Here is a 13,725-nt window from a genome sequence, read left to right on the forward strand (position 1 = left end):
GGAGTTTATTGATACATTCAAAAGGTAAATTCTAATCTTCATTCTTTATTCAATCACAAATAAAATTACATTTCTACCCCTAAACCTTCAAATCATACTTAACATTTAAAAAAAATCCATCCAACAATATCAATATAACCTTTAGTTATGATTTCAATTTAAAGTTAGAAATGTTGTAATTCAACCATCATATTAGGATATTAATTTACATTCAAACACTAAAAAAATATATCTTTATTAATTAAACAAAAGAAGGTACTGACCTTCTAGTACACAACAATGAAGGTTTGAAGCAGATAATGATGATGGAAGTTATAAACAATAATAATGATGTTGTAGGAGAAGGTTTGATGCAAAGCAACGATTGAAAATAAGTGTGAGCCGCAGATTCAAGGATGAATCGTATATGTATGTCATAATTTGAATCTGATTTTTGGTATTAATGGTTTCCTAATAAAAATGGATTTTATATTAATGGTTTACTAATATAAACAAATTTATATTAATGGTTGATATTTAATGCCTTAATTGAAATGTTTTTTGTAATATGTTTTTAATGTTGACCATTTTAAAATCTTTATAACCGGAAATTGAAGATTTAAAATATAGGAAATTTTTATTAGAATTAAATACATTCCATTTCAGTGGATTTAATTTGTTTGACAATTAGAAAACTTTTATTGGAATTAAATACATTTCATTTGGAGAAGATGATGCCATCAATTTGATTTAAGGGTGGAAAACATAGGATTGAAATACAATCAATGGCCCAGATTGTTTTAATATATATTAAAGATAACAAAATTATTGATATGTTTATTTAATGAGTTTTTTAAAAAAGAAAAAAGTGAACATGTTTGAATTTTGAAGCCAAAAACTATAAATAAGGGAGTTAAATTATGAACAATATTAATTAGAGTAAATGATGGCATAGATCTTCAAAAGATAGAGATGCTTGCTTCAGTTTGTAGAGATTTATGTGAAGCCAAAACACATGTGTGATAATTGGAGATGCAAGGAAGAGGCAATACGCAAATTCTAAGAATACATGAGCAAAAAGGAACCAATTTATGGTGTTACATTCTGTTATAAACACACAAATCATCAATTGAAGCACAACCATTGACACGAGGACGAAGAGGATTAGGGAATTATGGTTTAAGAGAAAAAAATTATAACACTCGTAGATCCGGGCTAGTCAATTTAGAGACGATAAGCGTCAAAAATGAATTTTTGATAGAAGAGTGTTTAGAATAAATAATCTTAACCAAGTTGTAGTATATGTCACAAGGTTTCCGGTTATATAAAGAATGCCGAAATCCGAGTTATAACGAAGAAGTTATGACCTGTTGAAGTTTCGCGACAGAACTGGCACGACACAACGCGACGTAATAGTGAATTTATGATAGAGTGATATTTGGCTTTAGCGATCTAAAGTCGTAGAGTACGTTAAACCGAGAGCGTGCATAAAAAGAACGTCCAGATCTGACTTCGTATGAGGAAGTTATGATTTTTATAAGTTTCGACTTAGCAGTATGCAGCCCAAAGTTCGAATATGAGATCGAGTGTTTTCTAGCCAAAATAATCTAAACGAGAATCGGATATCTCGTCGACAGTAGTGCAACGGTAAAAAGACAGACGAAAATGGACGTCGGATGAAGAAGTTATGAATTATTAACGGATTTTTCCTGTCCCGGCCTACTAAAAATATAATATTAAAAATAAATTCAAAATTAGCCAACGGAGTCTAAACGAAACTTGTAGATCATAATCTCACCTACGCGTGGATATAAAGAACGTTGAAAACGGAGCTCGTATGCCAAAGATATGAAATTCTGAAGTTCGGGGCACGAACTTCAACCTGTGTCAGAACTCACGACGTGAACATAGAGTTCACGACGTGAACTCAGTGATTGACACCTTCAGAGCCTGACAGACTGATGTTGCGACTACACACCTGATGACGACCAAGTTCACGACGTGAACAAGCCTGGTTCACGACATGGATAGCGAAATTCAGCCCTATAAATAGAAATTGAAGGCAGCCGGTTTTGGTTGCTAATTTCTCAACCTCTCTCCTACTTTTCTCATCATTAAGCTTACTTTTAGCCCCCCGGAGTCCCGATATCATCCCCGACACCCGAAGCAAGTCCCGAAGCCTCGAAGATCCCGAGGAAAAGAGTTTTCGAGTCGAAACTCTGCCCGCGTGAAACCCGGTTTTGAAGATATCCCGGTTTCATTGAAGAATATTACTTTATAGAGTCGTAGTGTTGTCTGATCATCGTCTTATCAGGTGAGTGCATAGTCCCTTTCATGAACATGATTTTAATACAAGTATTATTTGAATGTATTAAATATATGTTTTGTGTGAGTTATTTGATAATGTCTGAATTAAGTGTTAAAGAACATACCTGATTGTTTATGATAACTTAGGTTAAAGAGTAAACCTAAGATTTGTTATAATGGTTATGGGGTAGTATCTCTTTATGAGTACGAGTGAGATATATACGGAGAATAGAACTTTAAAATATGTCATTGATCCGGAAGCATGGATTAGACATAGTTATTCGTCCCTAGTCCGAGAGTATGGATTGGACTTAGTTAATTGTCATTAATCCGGGAGTATGGATTAAGACTTAGTCAATTGTCATTAACCCGGGAGTATGGATTAAGACTTAGTCAGTTGTCATTAATCCGGGAGTATGAATTACAACATAGTCAGTTGTCCTTAGTCCGGGAGTAGGACAAGACATAGAATCTGTCATTAGTCCGGGAGTATGGATTTAGACATAGACCAATTGTCCCTTATCCGAGAGTATGGAATGGGCACAATCATGGACTCGAGAATATGGATTAGATCCGGGAGTAAGAGTTAAAATTTAAGGTCCAAGGGTATGGATAGTCTCGTTGAGAGGATTGACGGGGTGGGGGTAAGAGTTGGTTATATATATATATATATATATATATATATATATATATATATATATATATATATATATATATATATATATATATATATATATATATATATATATATATATATATATATAGAGAGAGAGAGAGAGAGAGAGAGAAAATTTTATATTGTGTGAATTCTAAATTATATATATGTTATAACATTGTGGGATTGAAATCCCTATGTACTCACCAAATTTTCCAAACCTGACCCACTCAATATTTTTGTATCACAGGTATCGATACAAAGACACATTACACTGAGAGATTAAAAAGATGTATATCATTAGTGTAGATGAATGTAAGTTCAGTTTATGCTTATGTGTCTGTATTGACCAGAACATCCCAAATGTTTTAAAACGAATAAAATACATCTCTTCGGAGATGCTTGGATAAAGTATTTATCATGTTTTTTGGGAACAAATTCTGCAACAGTTTTCTTTAAAAGATTACTCTAATTTTAAAACAAAACATAAAGAAACCGGTCTTTTCTGTCCGTGAAATTTGGGGATGTCACAAAAATAGAGGAGAAAGATGTGGCGGCTATTCATGTTTTTGAATTGTGAAATATATTTTAGAAAGTATGATAGATTCTATAATTAAAGATTTTATAATTAAATGTTTTCGTGATTGAAATGTAATTGCTAAATTTAAAGATTCTATAAATGTTTGAATTCTATTTGGAGAAGATGATGTCAACAATTTGATCTAATGGTGTAAATCATGTTATTGAAATACAATCAAGGGCCAAGATTGCTTTATTGGTTAATTAAGGGTTCTATTTTAATAATATTTATAGATTATGAAATAAAGGAGTATTTTAAAAATAACTTTTAATCTCAAATCAAGAATGATGCATCAAGTAATTAAGATGATATTTAAAGAAATCTTATAATTTATAAAAAATATCATTTTGTTTTTATCAAACCCTTTATAAAAATTATAATTATTAATCATACGTTCCCAAACAATTATCGTTATACATAATTTGATGTTTTCTCTTTAAATATATCCTCGATATTGCAATACATTTATTTTTATTTTTACCAATAATAATAAAATATCTATCTTTTATATTTAGAATAACAACCCAAAAACAATTGGATGTTGTACATGTCCCAATTTCTAAAGTTATTTTTAAAGGAAACGTCCTTCCTAATAAATCAAAATCTTTTTGCCATATGTCTTCTTCTCCTTCATTTGAACACATGTCATTTTCTAGAATTTTTGAATTTTCTGTTTTCCACTTATCATTTTATTGTAATTTTCATTTTATTAAATGAAAGTTTCACATTTAATATGTGAGGTAGTATATATGTAAGGTATTTATTAGAAATGGTTTATATATGTAATGTATTCAATGTATTAAAGCCTCTTTAATTTTAATAATTTAAAATTTTTCTCATTTTTCTTATATGTTGGGTATTTTGTGTTGCGTCATGGGCTTTGTTTTTGTATATCCGGATTGAGTCTGTCCATCCGTGATTATTGATTAGGGTTAAGCTATTTATAGTGCATGCATGTATGTCTTAGATACGATCGTCATAATTATCATTATTGCTTTGTAACCCTAAACACCTCTACAGTCGAAGTTCTTAATCGAGCTCTTCTGAGGTGTTAAAGCTTAATCATTCGACATCAGTTAAACCATTCTTGTGTTCTTTATTACGTTATTTATTGCTTTTCTGCTTAGAATCAATCAATCCTACTAGAACTTTGTTCTAACAATTGGTATCAGAGCAGGAGACTGTGTAATCAACACACATTCCTTCTGTTTGAAGAATTCTTTAGGGTTTCCGCTTTTATCGAATATAAAGAAGCCGTCTTCTTTCTGTCGACGGTAACTCTTGTGTTTGATAAAACCCTAATCTCAAGTTTACAGGTCTGATTCTAGCAGTTCCAAGGAAAGGCTCATCATGTCTCACGACGATTCTCAAACTAATCCCATCAACATCTCCAACAGCATTGGATCCACTACAAGGGTTCCCATTCTTTACACTCAAGACTATGAAGTGTGCGCGCATCACTTTGAAGATTACGTAGTTGGATCTGAAGATAATGGTTATCTCATCTAGGAAGCTATCACGATTGGGCCGTTTGATCTTTCTGGAACGAACAGGACAGTGAAGACTCAAAAAGAATATAATCAGCTTTTGGTGGACGGAGAGAAGATTCCACAAGATGAAAAGGAAAAGCTGCTATGTAACGTGAAAGCCATGAGAATGATCAGATTCGCATTGCAATCTGGCACTTTTCGTTTAGTCGGTTCATGCACGACGGCTAAAGAAATCTGGGATAGGTTAAAAGAACTGTACTCAACCGATGAGGATCTAGAACACTCGATCCAAACCTTGTTGCTCTCAGAATTTGGAGCTTTCGAACAGAAACCTGAAGAGAAACTGATACAGACCTTCGATCGCTTCAATCATCTCCTCAACAAGATGATCAAGCATGGCATTGAAAGAAAAGTGATTGAGCAAAAGGTGACCTTCATGAATGGTTTAAGACCAGAATGGATGGCAGTGGTTTCAACGGTGAAAGCTCATGAACAGTTTAAATCATACTCGCTAGCGCAACTGATGGGTATTCTAAAATCCCATGAAAGCGTGGTAACCAAGGAGGCAAAGGTAGTTTCAGATGTGGGATCGCTGGCCCTTGTCTCAAAAGGAAAAAGTGTAGCAGAAGAAGAGGAGGATTCAGATATGTCTGAGTATGACCTTACTGGCGAAGAATATGCAATGATGGTTACCAACCCAAAGAAGTTTGCACGAAAGAAGTTCCCTGTCAATAAAAACCGAAACTGGCAAGGAAGTTACAGCTCTGAGAAGGTGAAAGAAGAAACGAAGAACACCTCTCAAAAGGATGACGACAAGAAAGAAAGCAAGCTTGTAGGAGACTCTGGATTCGACTGCAATTATTGTCATGGCAAGAACCAATTTGCCAAAGATTGCATGTTGAGGAAGATGGCTGAGAAAAGGGACGGTGAAGATGATGAGGCTTATTACATGCGAAAGTTGGAAGAAATAAAGAAAAAAAAGGCAACTAATAGTTCAATGAATGCCTTGATTGTGAAGGAAAATGTGGATGAAGATGAGTTCGGTGGCGTTGAAGTCTGGTCAACCGATTCTGAGGATGAAGAAGTGAGAAAACCCACACATGGAAGAGCTTACATAGCGAGAGAGGAAGCTACTAGTTCGGCTGGGAAATGTTTGATGGTTACTGCTGGAAGACCAACCGAAGGTGAGCATAAGGAGCCGAACCTGACTGAGCAGCCAAGCCCGTGAGTGAGAGGATCAACGACTGTGATCGGCTGATCAAAAAGGTACAATCCATCCTTGAATCACTTAAAGTTCCCGTAATAAATTATGAAGAAGAATTAAATGAACTAAAATTTAATTTTTTTAACTTAAGTGGTAGTCTCATGCAAACTCGCTTAGAGAAGTCTAACTTAACTGACCAACTCAGCAGGGTGTCTTCGAAGAGGGAGGAGAGAAGGATGTGGATTGAGCTGAAGGAGACGGAGTTAACTAGGGCTAGGGATGAGATTATTTATTTGCAACGAGACAATTTAAAGTTTTTGAAACAACGAAATGTTTTTTGCTTGATTGCTAAACGCTTATATACGAATATTACTCAGTTGCACTTAAATTGTGAAATAGGGAAAAAGATTCATAAGATGATCTTACCCTTCCTTGAATTTAAGGAGGATGAGGTCATCGCTGAGTGTGAATCCATAATGTCCACAGAAGAGACTTCCATCACTTATAAAACCGGACTAGACAAGATAGAGACCTTTATTGACTCTAAGGAACATAAATGTATGCTCAAAAATCTTTTAGATGAAAATGATAGGTTGAAAATTAAGTCCGAGACCATTCAAACATTGGACTCGTCTAACGCCAAATTAATTTCAGAACATAAAATGAATATAGAAAACACGTCTGAATTTGATGAGGAAAGTGAGATGAGCAAAATCTCGGTGGAAGATGTGGTTGATTGCTCTGAATTTTTGAAGAGCGAAACCGAGAATGAAAAACCACTCCTATCTAAGAACTCGGTTGAAAATGCTCGCCTGTCGAAGGACAAGTCGAAGAAACTCAAAGAGAAAGCAATGGTCTATCAGAAAGTTCAAACAATGCCAAATCAAGTATATGCTGTTGAAGGAGTCACTGAAAAACAAACAGCAGAATTGAAAATCTTGGTCGACAATGCTGAAGGGTGCGACGATTACTTCTGGTCCGCCCCTATCGATAATGCAGACGAAACCGTCGGCTTATCGGAGCAAACATCGTGGAGGGTAAAGGGTAGATACGTTGCTGAACCCATCAACAAACCCTCAAGTTTTGATAAACCAAGCTCGAGTGGAACAAAAGCGATACCAGAAGAACCAAAGAAGGAATCCAATGTATCTTCCAAGACAACCGAAGCTCAAAAGGAGAAGCCAAAATCAAGCTTCAATATTCATAAATCTCAAAAGCATCTGGCTGAACAGAAGCGCCAAAGAAATCAGAGATGCATGAAGAATCTGAATGAGCAAAAACGGTTTTGGCAGTCTCAAAACCCTAACCACGTTCCTTCCAAGAAAGAGTCAAATGTCAAAGAAAATGACAAGCCAAACCGAAAGGAAAGTTTTAGTCCAAGCTCCTATTATTCCAAAGCTCAGAACCGAACATCCAGTTTTGGTTCCAACACCAGAGCTCAGAACCGAATATCCAGTTTCGGTCACAACGTCAAGGCTAAAAACCGAAAGTCTAGCTTCGGTCCTTCTTGCTGACAACGAAAGCCGTATTCAGTGAAGGACATCAAAGGAAAGGGAAAGCTTGATTCGAATTCTGACATCAATGATAAGAAAAAGTCAGCTAACCCTAGGACTCAAAAGAATGTTCGAAAACCATCTAACAACAAACCATCTGTTACACCTTAATTTAAACAAGATAAAAACAAAATCAAGGTGTATACCATCCAAAGAAAAGACGAAACCACTCTAATAAAAAGAACTTATTTGCTTGATCTTTCTGTTGCTATTCCTTTTTCTGTAAAAGACTCACCAGGGCCCAAGTGACTTTGGGTTCCTAAATCTGCTTGAATTTGCAGGTTATAAGTGACGAGTAGTTCGATGACGAATGGTACATAGACAGTGGCTACTCACGTCACATGACAGGAAGGAGGGAAGAGCTGAGGGAGTTTCGGTCCCTTAAGGATGGTGGATGTGTGAAGTATGGAAACAATTCTTATGGTACAATCAAAGGATATGGAATGATAACCAACAGAGAATTCACAATTAGAAAAGTGGCTTACATGGAAGGATTGCAGCACAACCTCATCAGTGTATCTCAATTGGTTGTGGAAACCGGTTTGAAAGTTTCATTCGATGATGAGGGATCAGAAATTATTGAAAAGCAATCCAAAAGAGTTCTGTTGAAGTCTGAACGCAAGGGAGAGATGTATCATTTAAATCTCAACCCAATTCGAGGAAAACCAACAATATGCCTGCTGTCAAAGGCGAACTCTGATGAAAGCTGGTTATGGCATCGACGCCTATCGCACCTGAACTTCAAAGACATTAATAAGTTGGTGCTTGGTGATCATGTTTGTCACACCCCAAAACCGGAACGGCGAAAACGTTCGGGGGTGGAGGACGTCATGTATAGTATCACACCAATACATAGTAGTAAACAAGCAACAACATCATCCATTGCATTAATAATATAATTTTAATACAAGTGTGTTCTGTCAAGTTTAATAGACACCAAAAATATGAATCAAAATAAAAGATGAGTTTTGAACGAGCTCCATCTTCTCAGAACCTGGCACCGGTACCTGTCTACTGGTGACCTGAGAATACAAGTTATTTTGAAAGAGTTTATCAGCTTTAAAGCTGGTGAGATCATAAGTATTTCAGTGTCATTGCTTGTATGAAAGTGTTTGTAAGTACTGATGTATAAGTTTGTAAATGTTTGTAATTGTTTGTAAATGTTTGAACTCTCCAAGAAAACCCTATGTTTTCTACTAAAAGTAGCCTTCTACCAAGGTATCAAATGTTTGTATGTCTGTTTCTTGTAAAAGTGTGTATTTTCCCAAGTATGACTATCATTAACCAAAAATATAGTTTTACATTACCGTTCATTGTGTGAAGATCTCAAAGTGAATGCAATGGGGAAATAATAAAGTACTGTAGTGTTGTATTAAGTAACTACTGTTGTACTAATTACCTTAAACCAATATGTTATTTAAAGTAACATGTGATATGCCTGTACCATACTACCGACTATAAACACGACGATGAAAGACGTCGGAAGAAATGACATTTGGCACCCGTAGACTTGCAAGTCCTACTGTAGCGAGCAGCAAGGTGTAGGATAGTCAATCCAGTATAGATCTATACACAAATTCAACGCTCCCCATTTAAGGAGATTCTGGATACAAAACGGGCCATGACAGGTGATGCCATGCCCCGTTACGTGGCTCACATAACTGTTGTACTGTTCTTGTATATGTATTGTATGTACTAGCTGTATTGTATGTTCTCTCTGTCTAGTATGTATGTATGTTCTCTCTGTATGTTATCGTTTGTTTCTCATCATAGTATTCTCTATCTGTATGTTATGTTTGATTCTCATCATAGTGTTCTCTATCTGTATGTTATGTTTGTTTCTCATCATAGTGTGTATTGACTCATGTATGAACTGACTCATTGTATGTTTCACTGTTCTAGTAATAGTATTGAACTTCCTAAACTATACCTATTATTGTTTACTAGTAATGTTGTTTGTATGGATGAACATGTTTGTATACCTTTGCTACCCCAAAGGTATTGAAATGAAAGAAGTAACTTTTATATCTATATACATATACATAATATATAACTAAGATTCAAACGACCTTCGGACAAATAACCGATACCCTAAGTCCACAACCAAACAAGGAACAGGAAGCAAGGTGAGCTATCAGTCCTAAGTCCTTTCAATCCTACTTATATAACTATATCTATATAGATACACATTTGACAAAGTATAAGTTTAAAAGAGTTTAATGAAAGTATTTAACATGTAAAAGAGTTTGTAAAACAGTTTGAAGTAGTTTGATTGATAACATAGTTTGAAAAGTAAGAAATCCACTTGTTTGGTAGTTATTAATCACATGTGATTGATATAATAACTATAATAGTTCAACTTGTATTCCCCCCCATAAAATCATTTAAAATCATTTAAAAGATTGATTAAGGGGTATGAACTCACCTGTAGTGAGTGGTTTGGAAGAACGGATGGTATAGGATGCTAAGTGTCAAGTGAAGACTTGAGCACACACACGGATCCTATTTAACATATATTGACACATATCTGTATCCAGTTAGTCACTTAACAACTAATTAATTAAGTAAAGACACCCTAAAACATGTATAATACTTTGATTCAAGTGCTAGGAGTACATTAGGGTTGCATCTAAGGGGAGTAAAGCCACTTAAGGGAGTTTTCGGTCCAAGAGGTTTTCGGTCCAAATGGTTTTGACCGAAAACCCATGGTCTTTGATGCATAAGGTGATTTTCAAGGGCTTTCATGTATGTAAAGGGGTTCTAAGTTTCATCCAAAGCATTATGTGAGTTTAAGGTCTTTAAAGGCACCTTTCTTTAGGGTTTTCGGTTAAGGGAGATACACTTGACCGAAAACACCTATTGTTCTTGAGAAATGGATGTTTTCAAGGCCCTAAATCAAGTATCCTTACTAGATAACAAGTATAGGAGATAGATACTTACAATATGGAAGCAAATAAGGGTGTTTTCGGCCCAAAACACTAGTGTGTGTTCTTGGTGAAATGAAGAACACTTGAAGATCTAAGAAAATGGAATGATTTCATGGATGAAATCATGTAAGATCACTAGATAATGGAATAGATCAACTAAACAAGGAAGGAAACACTTACAATCTTGAAGATCTTGACAAAAATTCGGATGATACTTGACAGAGAATTGTTCTTGACTTGGAAATGGGAAAAATGACTAAAAATGACTAAGTGTCATTTATATACCCTTTAGGGTTTTCGGCCCTAACACTATTTTGGGCCGAAAACTCCAAACTCTTGGAGTTTTGTGACTTAAATGTTTCACAATTAATCCTAAAGTATACTTCCTCTAATTTGTTCTCTCCAGAAAATAAATATTAAAAATACCCAACCAGACTTTAAACCGAGCTAAAAATTAGCAGAAAAGATTTTGACTTTTAATTGAAGTGCTAGACGGTAGAGTTTGTTCAAATGGAAATTTTGGGTTGTCACAATGTTCGAGGCCTTCCTCTTCTCAAGTTTGATAAGGAACACCTGTGTGCAGCGTGTGAGATGGGCAAACAAAGCAGAAAGAGCCATCCTACACGTATCAATACAAAGATTGTTGAACCTCTTGAACTCCTGCATATTGACTTATGTGGACCTTCGGCTATCGAAAGCATCGGTGGTAGTAAGTTCATTCTTGTCATAGTAGATGATTTCTCACGCTTCACCTGGGTTTTCTTTCTTAAACAGAAATCAGACGCGACTCCCAAGTTGAAGGCGTTTATCAAGCAAGTGGAACTGCAACTGCGAAAGATGGTGAGGAATATTAGAAGCGATAATGGGCTTGAATTCAAGAATAAAGATTTTGAAGATTTTCTGGCTGAAAAGGGGATATCTCACAACTTCTCGGCTCCCTATACACCACAACAGAATGGAATTGTTGAAAGACGAAACCGTTCCTTATGTGAGGCAGCACGAGCCATGCTGATCTTCGCTTTTCTTCCGCTATACTTCTGGGCTGATGCAGTTGCAACTGCATGCTACACTCAGAACCGATCCTTACTTAACAAACGATTCTCCATCACTCCGTATGAGATTCTGAACAATCGGAAGCCCAACGTTAAGTTTTTCCACGTGTTCGGTTGAAGATGCTTCATTTTCAACTCCAAAGAGAACCGAAACAAGTTCGACGTCAAAGCCGATGAGGGAATTTTTCTTGGTTATTCACTCACTTCAAAGGCATATAGGGTTTTGAATAAACACTCCAAGCGTATTGAAGAAACCTACTATGTAACCTTTGATGACAACTACATGAAGAAAGTTCAAACAAGCGAAAGTACCATGGGGGAAATATTTCCAGAATCAGGACAAGTCTCGGTTCCCATTTCCAACTTGTTTGAAGAATACATAAGGCTATTTGATGAACCAAAAAAGGCTATACACTCAGAGGCGAAAGCAGCAGACAACAAAATCGATAATCTAAAAAAGATCATCGATGAAGCTGCAAAAGATATGGAAAATGAACCTCCTAAACCGACTGGTGGTCAACCCTCAACTGACCATCAACCCTCAATGTTCACGGGGGTGGGTTCATCTGTACCAAAAACAACCAATTTGCCTTTCGAGGGGGAGAATCCAATTCCAACCCCAACCCATGATAGTCCAATCGAAGGGGAGAATCCAACTCCAACCGAGGGGGAGAATCCTGAACCTGACATGGGATACGCTTCGCCATTTGAGGGGGAGAATGAGAATACAAATGATGAGGTGATCAATCAGAATTTGAAGAAGAGGTAAATGCAGAGTTGGATCCTGTCTATGACCCTAATTACCCTCCTCTAACGAAATGGACTAAGGATCATCCCAAAACACAAATAATTGGTGAATCATCTGAGCGAGTTCTCACACGTTCTCAATTGAAAGCGAAACAAACTGCCTTATTCTCTCATGTTGAATTCGCATGTTTAATTCGTTTGTCTCGAAAATCGAACCGAAGACGGTTAATGCTGCACTTGATCACGCTGATTGGGTACAAGCAATGCAAGATGAACTCCATGAGTTTGAACATAATCGAGTTTGGAGGCTGATTCCCACTCCAAAGGATGCTTCTGTGGTCGGCTTAAAATGGGTCTTCAGGAATAAGTTGGATAAAGAGGGCAACGTCATTCACAATAAGGCTCGACTAGTGGTGAAGGGATATTGCCAAAAAGAAGGGATAGACTATGAGGAGACCTTCGCTCCTGCAGCAAGGTTGGAATCAGTTAGAATCTTTCTGGCATATGCTGCACATAAAAACTTCGAAGTTTTCCAGATGGATGTGAAATGTGCTTTCTTAAATGGAGAACTAGAAGAAACGGTGTATGTTGAGCAACCACCTGGGTTCGTGAACGAGAAATACCCTGATCATTGCTATGTGTTGGATAAAGCTGTATATGGTCTGAAGCAAGCACCGAGGGCCTGGTATGAAACATTAACTCGCTTTCTTAAATTGTCGAAATTCAAGCAAGGTTCGGTTGATCCAACCTTCTTTCGAAAGAAAGAAGGTGAACATCTTATGATAGTTCAGATTTATGTCGATGACATCATCTTCGGCTCGACGAATCCTAGATTAACGGCTGAATTCAGGAAGTTGATGGAGACTAAATTTGAAATGAGTGCAATGGGTCCAATTAACTTTTTCCTTGGATTGAATATAAGACAGGGACCAGAAGGCATTTTTATTAACCAAGAGGCCTACACGAAGAACTTGCTGGCGAAGTTCGGTATGACGGGAGATTCGAAGGTGAAGGTTCCTATGGCGTTTGGCACAAAGTTAACACCGTCTCTGGAAAAACCTGCAGTTGACGTAACACTCTATCGTCAAATGATAGGGTCTCTTATGTATCTAACAGCTAGTAGACCAGACATTATGTTCTCTGTTTGTTATTGTGCCAGGTTTCAAGCAAATCCAAGAGAACCTCACATGGTGGCAGTGAAAAATATTTTCCGTTATCTGAAGCGAATCTC

This window comes from Lactuca virosa, chromosome 8, assembly GCF_052849685.1.
Source record: "Lactuca virosa cultivar CGN04683 chromosome 8, Lactuca_virosa_CGN04683_v6, whole genome shotgun sequence".
Classification (NCBI taxonomy): Eukaryota; Viridiplantae; Streptophyta; class Magnoliopsida; order Asterales; family Asteraceae; genus Lactuca; species Lactuca virosa.